Genomic DNA, 12369 nt, shown 5'->3' with positions numbered 1-12369 from the left:
GTCAGAAGCAGGAGGTACGGTGAGCAAAATGGGCGAGGAGAGTCAAAATGTAGAAACTTCAAGTTATAAAATAACTATCTAAATATATGTTAATCCCTGAGAACAATAAACATTTTAATAGTTCTCTTGTAACCAATTACCATCATAAATGTCCTGCTTATAACAGGCACCCTTTTAATTCGGACAATATAATAGATTACATAGTTAATAAATTCCCCCTTTGAAAGAACAAGAAGGAATAATCTAGACCAGACCAGTGGTTCTCAACCTTCTGGCCCTTTAAATACGGTTCTTCATGTTGTGACCCAACCATAAAATTATTTTCATTGCTACTTCATAACTGTAATGTTGCTACTGTGATGAATCGTATTGTAAATATCTGATATGCAGGATGGTCTTAGGCGACTCCTGTGAAAGGGTTGTTCGACCGCCAAAGGAATCGCGACCCACAGGTTGAGAACCGCTGCTCTAGACTATTATTTCATAACCAGCTGCATATAATATATCTCCTTTAGACAATGTACTAGAGATGATCACAGATATAACTAATTCATTGTTTCTACCTTTTGGGATAGAGTCAGTAATGGAGATATTATCCATGAGGAAGATACACATGTATCATATCACCGAAGAGTCCAGCATTGTGCCCATTATCATTAAGTTTGTTAACTCCACCAATGGCAGCCACCTCAGAAATGTGTCTGCAGATATTCCGTGGATGGCTGTCACCTGACCCTCCCTTCTAATTCTTCTAAACCTCCCTAGAATAGTTCTCTATCCCTGCTCTTTTATTCAATGCTATCTTTTCTATAGTTCCTTGATTTGTTTCCCTTACATTTACTTATTTTATTTTATTGTCACAAATAAAAATAATTGTTTTATATCTAAAAAGTGTCACACCTCCAAGAAAAAAGTGACGTTCTGAGATTAAAGTGTACACATTGTAAACAGGTGACGTGAACCTTTAAAGCTCTTGAAAGCATCCCTATTCAGAAGCTCCAGAAAGTGTTCCGCTCCCCCTCCATTCTCCCAGGCGTGGGCAAACTTTTTGACTGGAGGGCCACAATGGGTTCTTAAACTGGACCGGAGGGCCGGAACAAAAGCATGGATGGAGTGGTTGTGTGAACTAATATAAATTCAAAGTAAACATCATTACATAAAAGGGTACGGTCTTTTTTTTTTTTTTTTTTAGTTTTATTCATTTCAAACAGGCCGGATCCGGCTGGCAGGCTGTAGTTTGCCCACAGGCTGTACCTAGGATGAAGCCTGCTTCCCCCCAGGCAGAGAGTCAGGGCCCATTGCCATTTACCATTCAATTGCTCTTAAATGCATACAAGTGGTAGAGCAGATTTTCCCATTTTCTGTAGGGACTACATGTGGATTTTTGGAAAGCATGGTGAACTATGACTTATAACATCGTTTCTAAAAGATTAATATAGACACATATCCAATCATGATATCTGCAGCCAAACATTTCAACTAAAACTAGGTTTTCAATTTGGGGACCTTCAATAGCAAATACATCTTCATTCTGAGTATTGAGTTTTCCTCGCTATTACAGTCTATGCATTCAAAGGTTAAGTAATCACCGGCAGGGGCATTGGACCAGTGAGACAGAGAAAAGCTGTCCCCTGACATTCAGCTATAACAAGCAAAACTCAGTTTCGGTCATTGTGATCCACTTCATACCATATTTAGAAGATTGATACTAGTGGTTTGGCAACTGGCATTTGCAAACAGATCAAAGTTTTCTTTCTCTTTTTTAGATTCAAGTTGAAGAAATCAAATTTAACTAAGATAGAACAACAAAAATAGAAAATAAGGATTTTTTTTCTAGGTAGCTACATTTAGTAATGAATATAATCAGTTGAACTTACTGCTGGTAATTTTTTTTGCTACAACATTTATGTTGTCTTGATTATTATAGAAATCACTTATAATTTTACAAAGTATTCAGGTAGTTTACTTAGTACAATAGTTATTGCTTTTGTGGTTATTGAATTCTACTGAATAGAGAAAGATGATAGAAGAACAGTAAAAAAAAGTACTAGTTCTAACTCTGCCATTAAATAGCAATGTGTTTTTAGCTTAGCTTTAACAGAAATTCTCATCATATGAGAATATTTTAAAGCACGTGAGGAAATATCTATTATAAATGATGAATACTCAAGGTATGATGCAAATGACATTAGATTAAATTCCTGGTGCTCATCATCGTTATTAGAGCTGCCCTTCTCCTCAATGTTAGCTCACTGTTTTTAAGTCTGGTCAACTGCCTCACATATGTGTCCCTGGAAATTCCAGAGAATGCATAAGAAAGGATTGTTTTAAGGAAATCTGTCATGACTAGAAAGAAATAGAGAGGGAGGAATATAGAAGGATTTTTTGTTGCTACATTAATATAGTTCCTATATTTTAATTTGTGCCTGCATAGGACAATATACTTACAATGGCAAATCCTAGCTGTGTGTTATTCCTGAGTATAACTAAACCCTCCTGTTCCCTTAAACAACTCTGATTTCATGACACTGCACAGTGGAAGGCAATGTTCCCATGCGCATTTTCATATCAGAGTCATAATAGTTCTTATCAATTATTTCTGCCACATGGACAGAATGCCACATCTGTTTTCTGCCTACGCCCCAGTATCTCACAGTTCACTCTCTTTCTCTGCCTGTAATTCTCACTCTGGCAAAGATGGATGGGATCACCTACTAGGTACAAATTGGGATTTGGGGGAATTCACCTGGAGACATGAATTTGGAAATGGAAAGAAAAAGTTAGTCCTTTTCCCAACATTGGTTGAGTGTCTACCAATGAACCAGGAGGTCATGGTTTGATTCCCTGCCAGAGCACATGTACTTATTCTCAGTAGGGGGCGTGCAGGAGGCAGCCGGTCAATGATTCTCTCATCATTGATGTTTCTATCTCTCGCTCCCTCTCCCTTCATCTCTGAAATCAATAAAAAAATATATTTTTAAAAAAGATATTTGTTAATATCAGGTGCCACTCAATTTTATGAGCCCTGGGTGGGTAAACTGAGTAAGATTATGCAAAGTGCATTTTATTAGATTCTGGTAGAGAAATGATAGTGTCTCCAAATGAGAGAATAATCCAGGCAAAGCAAAGCCAAATTTAATTGAGAACGTGTACATATCTGAGCTAATTCCATTAAAGGGCCATTACTACTTTGAGGAGCTGACACTGAGCAGCTGCCATACACTGTCAAGACGTGACCATAGGAAACACAAGGACTGGACTGCTTATTAAGAGATTACATCGCAAATTGAATTAGCTTCTAAATTTTAATAATTTTATTTTTAATATGATAGTATTCGTTTTGCATTATATCCAGTTTGTCATTTTTATGACCATGCCACTTTGATTGTACAAGTGTAGCTTCTGGAATTACTATTTTACAGGCTTTGCTCCTCAGACTAGACTATTCACTCAATATTATTTGACTACAGCACTGTCACCTAAAAAAGAGCAATATTAGATAATAAAGTTATTGTTTCTTTCTAAGGCCTTAAATACCTAGTTTAAAACTACCTTAAACTTTTAAGTTACTCTGATAAAAAACAAAACTCTATCAACTGAGAACTTCTCTGGACTTTGCTGTCTCAGTAATTATTGGAATGGAGCACAAGTATCATCCCCAATAGCTCTTTTTATCACCTTGTTTTTAAAATTATTATTTTGTGTGAATAATAAAGTGTCCTTCAGTTGGCTGGTTAGTCATCATATTTGAGACCTACCTAAGGATAATAAATGATAGGACCAAATAAATTACTTTCAGGGATGTATATGAGATTATGTTGATATACAAGCTCATGTTGTTTTTTAATTTCTCTTAACAAAACGGAATCAATATGGCTGATATTCTATTTCCACTTCAGCTGTGTTGACCGGCAATGATCAGTCACATTTTGAAAAGTCCTTTTTCAAATAAATTACGTTGTTTGAATTTACTAATAGTTACTCTGTTCCATGATGCCCAGAGGCAGTCCATTACAGATAAGCTTAGGGATGCAAATGATATTAAGAAAGGCATATCTATGCATAGATATCACCATGTTTTCCTACTTTTCTTCCTCTTTCCTGTTTCCTTTATTTTTCTTGTTATTTGTTAGGGGATGTAATAATCAGTAAATAACAATCAGTAAATAAACTCATGAAGTGGCCCTGCATTGTAACAATAATTTTTGTGGAAATCAATTATGAGCTCAGACACATGGTAAGTAAGAGAAAAAGTGAGTTTGAAAGATGAATTTTTTTCTGCTTTTTGTTTTTTCATGGTGGCTGGGTCAAGTTAAAGCAACCTTAGTTTGTTTGCTAAAAATTATCTTTGCTCTTAGGAGAGCTGGAAATGTAATTAACTTAAGATATGGAAAGCTGTGTTTCCAGAGACTAGAATAAAAGCTCTCCTAATACCCTGAATATTAAAAATATACACATTCACACATGTCAGAAGATTTCTACCTTTCTGATTATTAGTGTACTAAAAAGCTACTGTGATACTGAGGATTTTCCTGTAGCATTGCAAAGGTCAATGTATGCGCAATGAGTATGCCCCAAATTGCCATCATATTCCTAGTCATCTAAGCAGCCAGATATAACTTCTGTTCCTATTCTCTCATTCTTGTTTTGCCTATTCAACTTTTAATTTTGCATTAACATTCTGGGACTTGAGGAAGAGAAGAGGATAGAAATCATGGTTCAGAGCACTTTAACTCTTTGTCAGAGAAGCCTAAATCTCTAAAAAAAAATATTTGGAAACAGAAAAACATTTCTTTGAGTCTAATTCATGATTGTATTTATTAAAAAAACAAACACATGCTACTCTCACGTGTATAATTTCATCTTCCTTTTAGAATAATAATAAATAATTTATCAACATATTTAAATATTTGATGGTGTGTTATTGATAGAGTTAGGCATATGTTACATAACCAATAACATGTACATTCAAGATGCCTGAATGGCATGAAAAAAGAATCTACCAATATATTAATCCATTGCCTTGTTGAAAAAAAAGCCACAAAACACAAAAACAGAACAAATGGCATATAGAAGAAAAGAGGGAAAAATACACTGATAATATTAATGAAGGATAAAATATTTGTTTCATGCTTTTTTCACTCTTTTCTAGCTCTTTCCCTTCTGGTCTTTTTCCATCCCTAAGTGGTTAGATCCATGTCTTTAGTGGCAGAAGGTGAGAGTTTGAGCTGAGTGTGTTAGATAAAGATGAGCTAGAAGTCAGTGAAGACGCCAGAGATAAGAGATGAGGAGTAAAGATTCTAGATGGACAGAAGGCACAATATCACGAACAACAACAAAACCAGCAGCAATAATGATGCAGATGCTGCTGAAGCTCTCTCCAGGAGTCGCAGACACCCCCAAACTCCCCCAACCACTGCTTCCTGAAAGGCAACCGCCTCCTGAGGGCACTACAGCCTTTAGGGGCGGCTGCTGGTTCTCAAACACTCCTGCTCCATCAGGATTGGGGAGCACTGTGCGTACATTTCCTACACACCAATCGATGCAACTTCCATTTCAGAGTTCTACCACTGTCATTTCATTTTATAAATCTTTATTGTTGAAAGTCTTACACATGTCCTTCCCTCTCCCCCACCACTGTCATCTAAAAAAAATAAGGTGAAAAACAATTTTTCTTTGAGGCTTATGCAATCTGACCCCATAACCCCTTCCCATTTCATTTCCACAGGGAAAAAATGCTCATGATCATGACAGCCTTGTGGACACTTTCCCTCATTTATTAATAACATTTGCAGATAAATTACATTTTTCCACTCCTCTGAACCTGCTGCGTCATTCACATTGCCCTTCCCCTCCCCATCGATGATCCATCCCTCTCCATGAACTTCTTATTTGCAATTACTTTTCTCTAGCTCTCTACAGCTCAGCCTAGAATTTGTCACTAATGAAAACTGCACCATCTACAAAATCATAGATTCAAGCATCCGCCTGTCTACCCCTGACTTTCCCTCCCGTCCGTCGGCTCAGTGAGCCTTATGGATGAATTTCTTCTCTCGCTGGGGTCCGTCATTTCACCACTTTCACACCACACATCAGGCCCTTCTTGGATGCACTCCCCTCTTTGTACAGGCTTGATCTTGTGTTGTATCATATCCAGCTTCGCAGACTCTTTACATTTCTTCATTCTCTCTCCTCCCATTTTACTTGCTCTAAATAGAACTCACAATGCACCTATGTGCTCACATAAACACAGTTGAACTTTGCTGGAGAAAATCAGAGAGCAAATATGTCTAATTTGATTTTTCTAAGTCAAGTTCATTGAGCTACAATTTACATAAAATATAATTCATCCTTTTAAGGAGTTCCAGTCTATGATTTTAACAACCGTATGTGGATATGGAAGCCACCTCCACAATCAGGATATGGACAATTCCCTCCTGCTCCTTTGTAGTCGACCATCTTCCAAACCTTGGCAAGCACTGGGTAGACAGAACATACAAATAACAACAGCCAGGCCATACGTAAAACTAAAACTTGACCCACGATCTGCAGCAATCAGTCCAGGAAGCAAAACCACAATCTCTGTAGCAATCAGAGCAGAACAGCCAGGACCTAATCAGGAACTACCAGCTTCCTTCATTTTTGCCTCTGCTTTCGGCTTAGGGCCAACCAGAAAAGGCCAACTATGTTCCTTAAGCAATCACATAGAATTGCAGATTCGAGTTAGTCCATCCCCAGTCTCTAAGAGCCAAAGCCTCTCATCTGGGCCTTCCTGGAACCTTCTCTTTTCCCACAACACAGATTTCAAACTTCCCAGCCTGCCTGTGAGTCTCTGCCAAATGCAAGTCATCCTGACCGCCTCCCTTGCTGTAACAAGCTCTGAGTAGAGGGCCTTCACTTGTTCTCATCTGGGTGGTCCTGTCCATTTGCAGAATTTTCCTTGAGGTCCCTGCAAGACGCGGTGGCAGCACACCCCAGCCTTGGACCAGGGGCCTTGCTGATGGAGGCTTGTGGCGTCTGCACTAACATTGTGAGGTAGCAGCAGGTCTGAACCCCATTCCCTTAGCGTCGAGTTCCTTGGCTCTGGGTTCCGGTTGGTATCTGGGGTTTGCTATTGCTTTCCATTGGCTGGGCATTCTTGGCGGGAGCAGGCCATTCCTTTTTGTCTCTTTAAATGTCTCTTGTTATTGTTTTGTGCGGTGCTGTGCAAGTGTGCTGTTTGTCATGGATGGTAAATCATAGAGTAGGACACAGGCATAGGTCACACAGGCCTTCTTGTTAAGCTGGCCTCAGAGACCAATGAGCCTGTAGTTCTCAGCCAGACTTGGACAAACATTTTTGTGAGTCACCAATAAAATGAGAATGGTTCTCCAGCATCTGGACTTGTGCCCTAAGAACTCAGGTTTCAGCCACAGAGAGAGTTTTTTTTTGGTTTTCGACCTGCAGAAAGGCACCTGTTTTTAGGTCTGCATTCAGAAGTGGTCAACTGTCAGGTTGGAGCCCAAGACAAAAGCTGCACAAGAATTATATCCCCACTGACTATCAGCAGCTGTCATCTAAGTCTAGACCTTTACTCTTCTAGGAAAACAAAACAAAACTGTTTTTCATATGTACTCTTACCACAATACTAATGCTTAAGCTTCTCTTTCTAAATGCCATCATTTCACCGAAGCTGATTTGGGTTCTCAGTGGCCACTCTAGGAAACATTTGATTTAAACAATATTGTTTATTTCAGAGACTCAATAGAAAAGAAAGGGAATAAGATTTTTTGGCTCAATGGATAGCAATGTTTTATGAACTACTACAGGGGGCTCCAAATAATATTCTGAATAAATATTTGCTTCACTAAAGTATTCATATATATATATATATATATATATATATATATATACACACACACATACACACTAGTATATTGTATATATAGTATTGTATATTGTAGTATATTGTATATATAGTATATCGTAGTATATTGTATATATAGTGTATATATATATATATATATATATATATACACACACACACACACACACACACACTAGTATATTGCTTTTAGAGAGCAAGGGAAATGGAGAGAGAGAGAAAAACACTAATGATGTTGGTCAGAACCTCAGAAAGCTAACTCCTAGAAGGCAAAAGCTGATTAGACTGACCCAGAAAGGGACCTTCAGGATGCCTCTTTCTCAAAAAAACCAAAGATGGAAAAAGAAAATAGAAAAAAGGCCCCAAAAAGCAAGGCAAAGCTCTTAAAAGCCATACACAAAACATTTGCAATAAAATGTAATTGAATATTATTCAAATTATTTAATTGATTTAAATAATTTGATTGATTGAAATTCTCAATAACAGAGAAGATGAAACAATAGGAAATTTTCGGAATTGACTGGAAAATATTTTCTGACAACATTTGAAAGTAAAAGAAAGTGCTGATGCAACAGCAGACTTTTCACCTTATTTTGTCGAAGGAGTTAATCCTGAAATCTGACATCTAATTAGTAAACAGAATCTAGAGTGGGAAATAGCCTGTTTATCTCAACTAGAACATGTGCAGAACGTTTAAAGGTCTTTAGAGCAAACTGAGACAGGCCATAAACTGTGTCCTTAATGTTTAAACACCAAGGTGGCCCACTTTCCAACAACCATCTACTACATGAACAGTTGTAAATATTGTGAACATAATGGACACTTGAAAAAATAATTATCCTATTCTTACAAAAGAATAACATGATTTCCCTGGAGACTAATGAGACAGAGCAAACTGCCATACTCTTACATAACAGCTTCATTTTTAGTGATATATATTCAAGTCTTTTGCTCACTTCTTTTCAATTGAACTAAGAAATTTCTTTATATCTTCTAGATACCAGTCTTTCATCAGATAAATAATTACAATTATTTTCCTATTTGACTTGTCTTTTCATTTTCTTAACTGTGTCTTAAGAAGAACAAAGGTTTTTAAATTTTCATGACATTTGAATTATTGCTTTTCTCTTAATGCCTTCTTTTTTTAAAATATATTTAATTGATTTTTTACAGAGAGGAAGGGAGAGGGATAAGAGTTAGAAACATCAATGAGCGAGAAACATCGATCAGCTGCCTCCTGCATACCTCCTACTAGGGATGTGCCCGCAACCCAGGTACATGCCCTTGACCGGAATCAAACCTGGGACCCTTCAGTCCACAGGCCGATGCTCTATCCACTGAGCCAAACCGGTTAGGGCATGCCTTCTTTTTGTATCTTACCCAAAGTCATAAAGACGTACTCCTATGGTTTCTTCTTGAAGTTTTTAGCTTTATGTTTAACATTTAGATTTATAATGCAGTTCAGGTAATTTTTCTAGAAGATGCATATTATGAGTCAAGGTTCATTTATTTCAACATTCAAGTCCAATATTTCCAGCACAATTTCTTTAAAAAGACTATTTTCTCTTGAATTTCTTTTGTACCTTTGCCAAAAATGTGTTGCTCATATATACTTGCATTTACTTTTGAAATTTTTATTATATTCCATTGTTATATGTTTACCCTTTCACTAATACTACATTTATTGATTATTATAGCTTTATAAGATAGTAAGAATATAGTAAGAAATCAGGTAGCATAAGTCCTTAACTTTGTTCGTTTTAAAAATGATTTGGCTCTTCTATTTTCTGGACCTTCTGCCCAAATATTAGTCATTACTTAAGCAAACAAAAAACACTAGTACTTTGATGCAGAAAAATGAGTCATTTTGGGGAGAATTGATATCTTAACATTATTGATTTTTCCAATCAATATCTCAATTCAACCCTTCCAAAACTCAAGCAGGAGTCTGCCTAGAAAGGTAAGCAGTTTCTAAAATTATATGGGAAGGTAAGGGGACAGGAATAGTCTAACATTTTTGAAAAGAAAAAATTGAAGGTCTCCCACTGCCTTATTTTTTGTACTTATATAGTTCTCCTATTCAAGAAAGTGTGGTTTTTTGGGTGGATAAATACATAGATCAATAAAACAGAATAGAGAATTCAGAACTAGACTCATACCATCATAGCTCACTGGTTTTAAGAAAGGTACACAAACAATCCAATGGAATGATAGACTTTCAACAAATGATATTGGGTCAACAATTGGGTATACAAAAAATATAAAAAAAGAAAGCAAAAAATAATAATAATAATCTCATCCTAAACCTCACATCTTGCAAAAATTAACTCAAAATAGGTCATAGAACTAAATGTAAAACACAAAAGCATAAAACTTTTAAAAGCAAACAGGAGAAAAAAAATGTGTAACCTATAGTCGGGTGAAGAGTTCTTAGGCTTTACATGAAAGGCACATTTCAAAAAACAAACTAAACAAAAAACCCAAAGAGATAAATTAGACTTCATCAAAATTAAAACCCTGTTTAATGAATGGAAAGATAATCCACAATGAGGGAAAATATATGCTAACCACATATCTGACAAAAGACTTGTATTCAAAATATATTCTAGAAACTCTCTAAACTCAACAGTAAGAAAACAATCGCCTTAATTAGGAAATTAGTAAAATATTTGAACATATATTCCTCCAAAAAGGATGTGTACATGGCAAATAAGCCAATAAATAATACTCACTACCTTTTGCCTAGCCATGGGCTGATACCTCAGTGTACATCACAGAATGGAGGCGTGTGGGACGCCGCCTGCAGTGTGAAACATTGCCAGCGGAGCATCACAACTTGAATTAGAATCACACCTGTTGTCCACAGTCTCTCATAAATAAAAACACAAATGTTAGAATCTCTTTTTTTTATATTTTATTGATTTTTTTTACAGAGAGGAAGGGAGAGAGATAGACAGTTAGAAACATCGATGAGAGAGAAACATCAACCAGCTGCCTCCTGCACATCTCCTACTGGGGATATGCCCGCAACCCAGGTACATGCCCTTGACCGGAATCGAACCTGGGACCTTTCAGTCTGCAGGCCGACGCTCTATCCACTGAGCCAAACCGGTTTCGGCAAATGTTTGAATCTTATACTACCAAGAGTTTATGCACATTTGTTATTAAATTAGAACAAAGAAGTGGGGTGCAGCTGTAACCAAATAGAATATGTGGCATTGGTTGTAAGATTGAGTATCAGGGCACACCAATAGGAAGCAGGAGAAAATGGTGAGAGAGTGGTTAGGAAGCATGTTGACCTGAATTATAGAAGAGTGGTGAGACGTTGGGCAAACGATAGCCCCCTGCACCTTGCAAAATAAAAACTGCACTTTGGAACTTGTGGACTTGGACACGATGGTTTATAGGCAGAATATTAAAAGTTTGTGCTGGCTCTGGTTATCTGCATTTTGGTAAGATATTGCCTGAAGAATAAGCAGAATACAGTGTAAATACAGTAAGTTCAGATATTATATAGAGTTAGAAAAAAAGAACTTTCTCGGTAAGAGATTCTTAAATCAAAGTCCAAAGCTAGGAAATAGAGACCATATCCAGGATACTCCCAATAAAACATGCTCTTAAAGTTAAAAAAAAAAAAAAGTATGGCTGTAATAACTCTCTATGAAGATCTAAAAATAAAAACCTAGTACCTAGTAGACTCGTTTAGCTATGCAGGAAGTCTTCTATAAAGAAGGGTCTATAAAAGAGAGAGAGGCACAGCATGCCTCAACAATAATTGAGAACGTAATTTATGGCACATGGACTTGATAGGATTACATATATTAAAGATTCACATCACTTTGAGAAAAATGTATTAGAAAAAGTGTGGTTGGCTTGAATTAAATTAAAATAACATGTAAATGAATCAAGAAATTTAGGCCTCAATGTAGATGACTTAAATCAGAATCTCTGGAGTGAGACCCAGGCATTGGAATTTTTAAATATGTTTTTATTGATTTTTAGAGAGAGAGGAAGGAGAGGGAGAGAGAGAAACATCAATGTGGAACCAGCAACTTCATAGAGCATGAGATGAAGTGGATTAGCTGATTGTTTTAGGATCATTCCAGGAAAGAAGGAGGAGGAGGAGGAGGAGAAGGACTTGAGATATGAAAATACCTCTGGGCCAGTAACATTGTACAGTAAAGAAGCATGTTAAGCCCAGCTGGCGTGGCTCAGTGGTTGAGCATTGACCTATGAACCAGGAGGTTGAGGTTCAATTCCAGGTCAGGGCACATGCCTGGGTTGCGGGCTTGATCCCCAGTGTGGGGCATGCAGGAGGCAGCCAATCAATGATTCTCTCTCATCATTGATGCTTCTATCTCTCTTTCCCTCTCCTTTCCTCTCTGAAATCAATAAAAACATATTTAGGAAAAAATTGTGATGCGCTAAGAAAAGAATTCCCAAAAAAGCACAAACCAGGTAGTGTGTTAATTACTAATATGTTTCACAGTCTTTTTGAAATCCCA

The sequence above is a fragment of the Myotis nattereri genome (assembly GCF_964212035.1).
Source record: "Myotis nattereri genome assembly, chromosome: 7".
Classification (NCBI taxonomy): domain Eukaryota; kingdom Metazoa; phylum Chordata; class Mammalia; order Chiroptera; family Vespertilionidae; genus Myotis; species Myotis nattereri.
Note: the sequence above shows the minus strand (reverse complement) of the source record.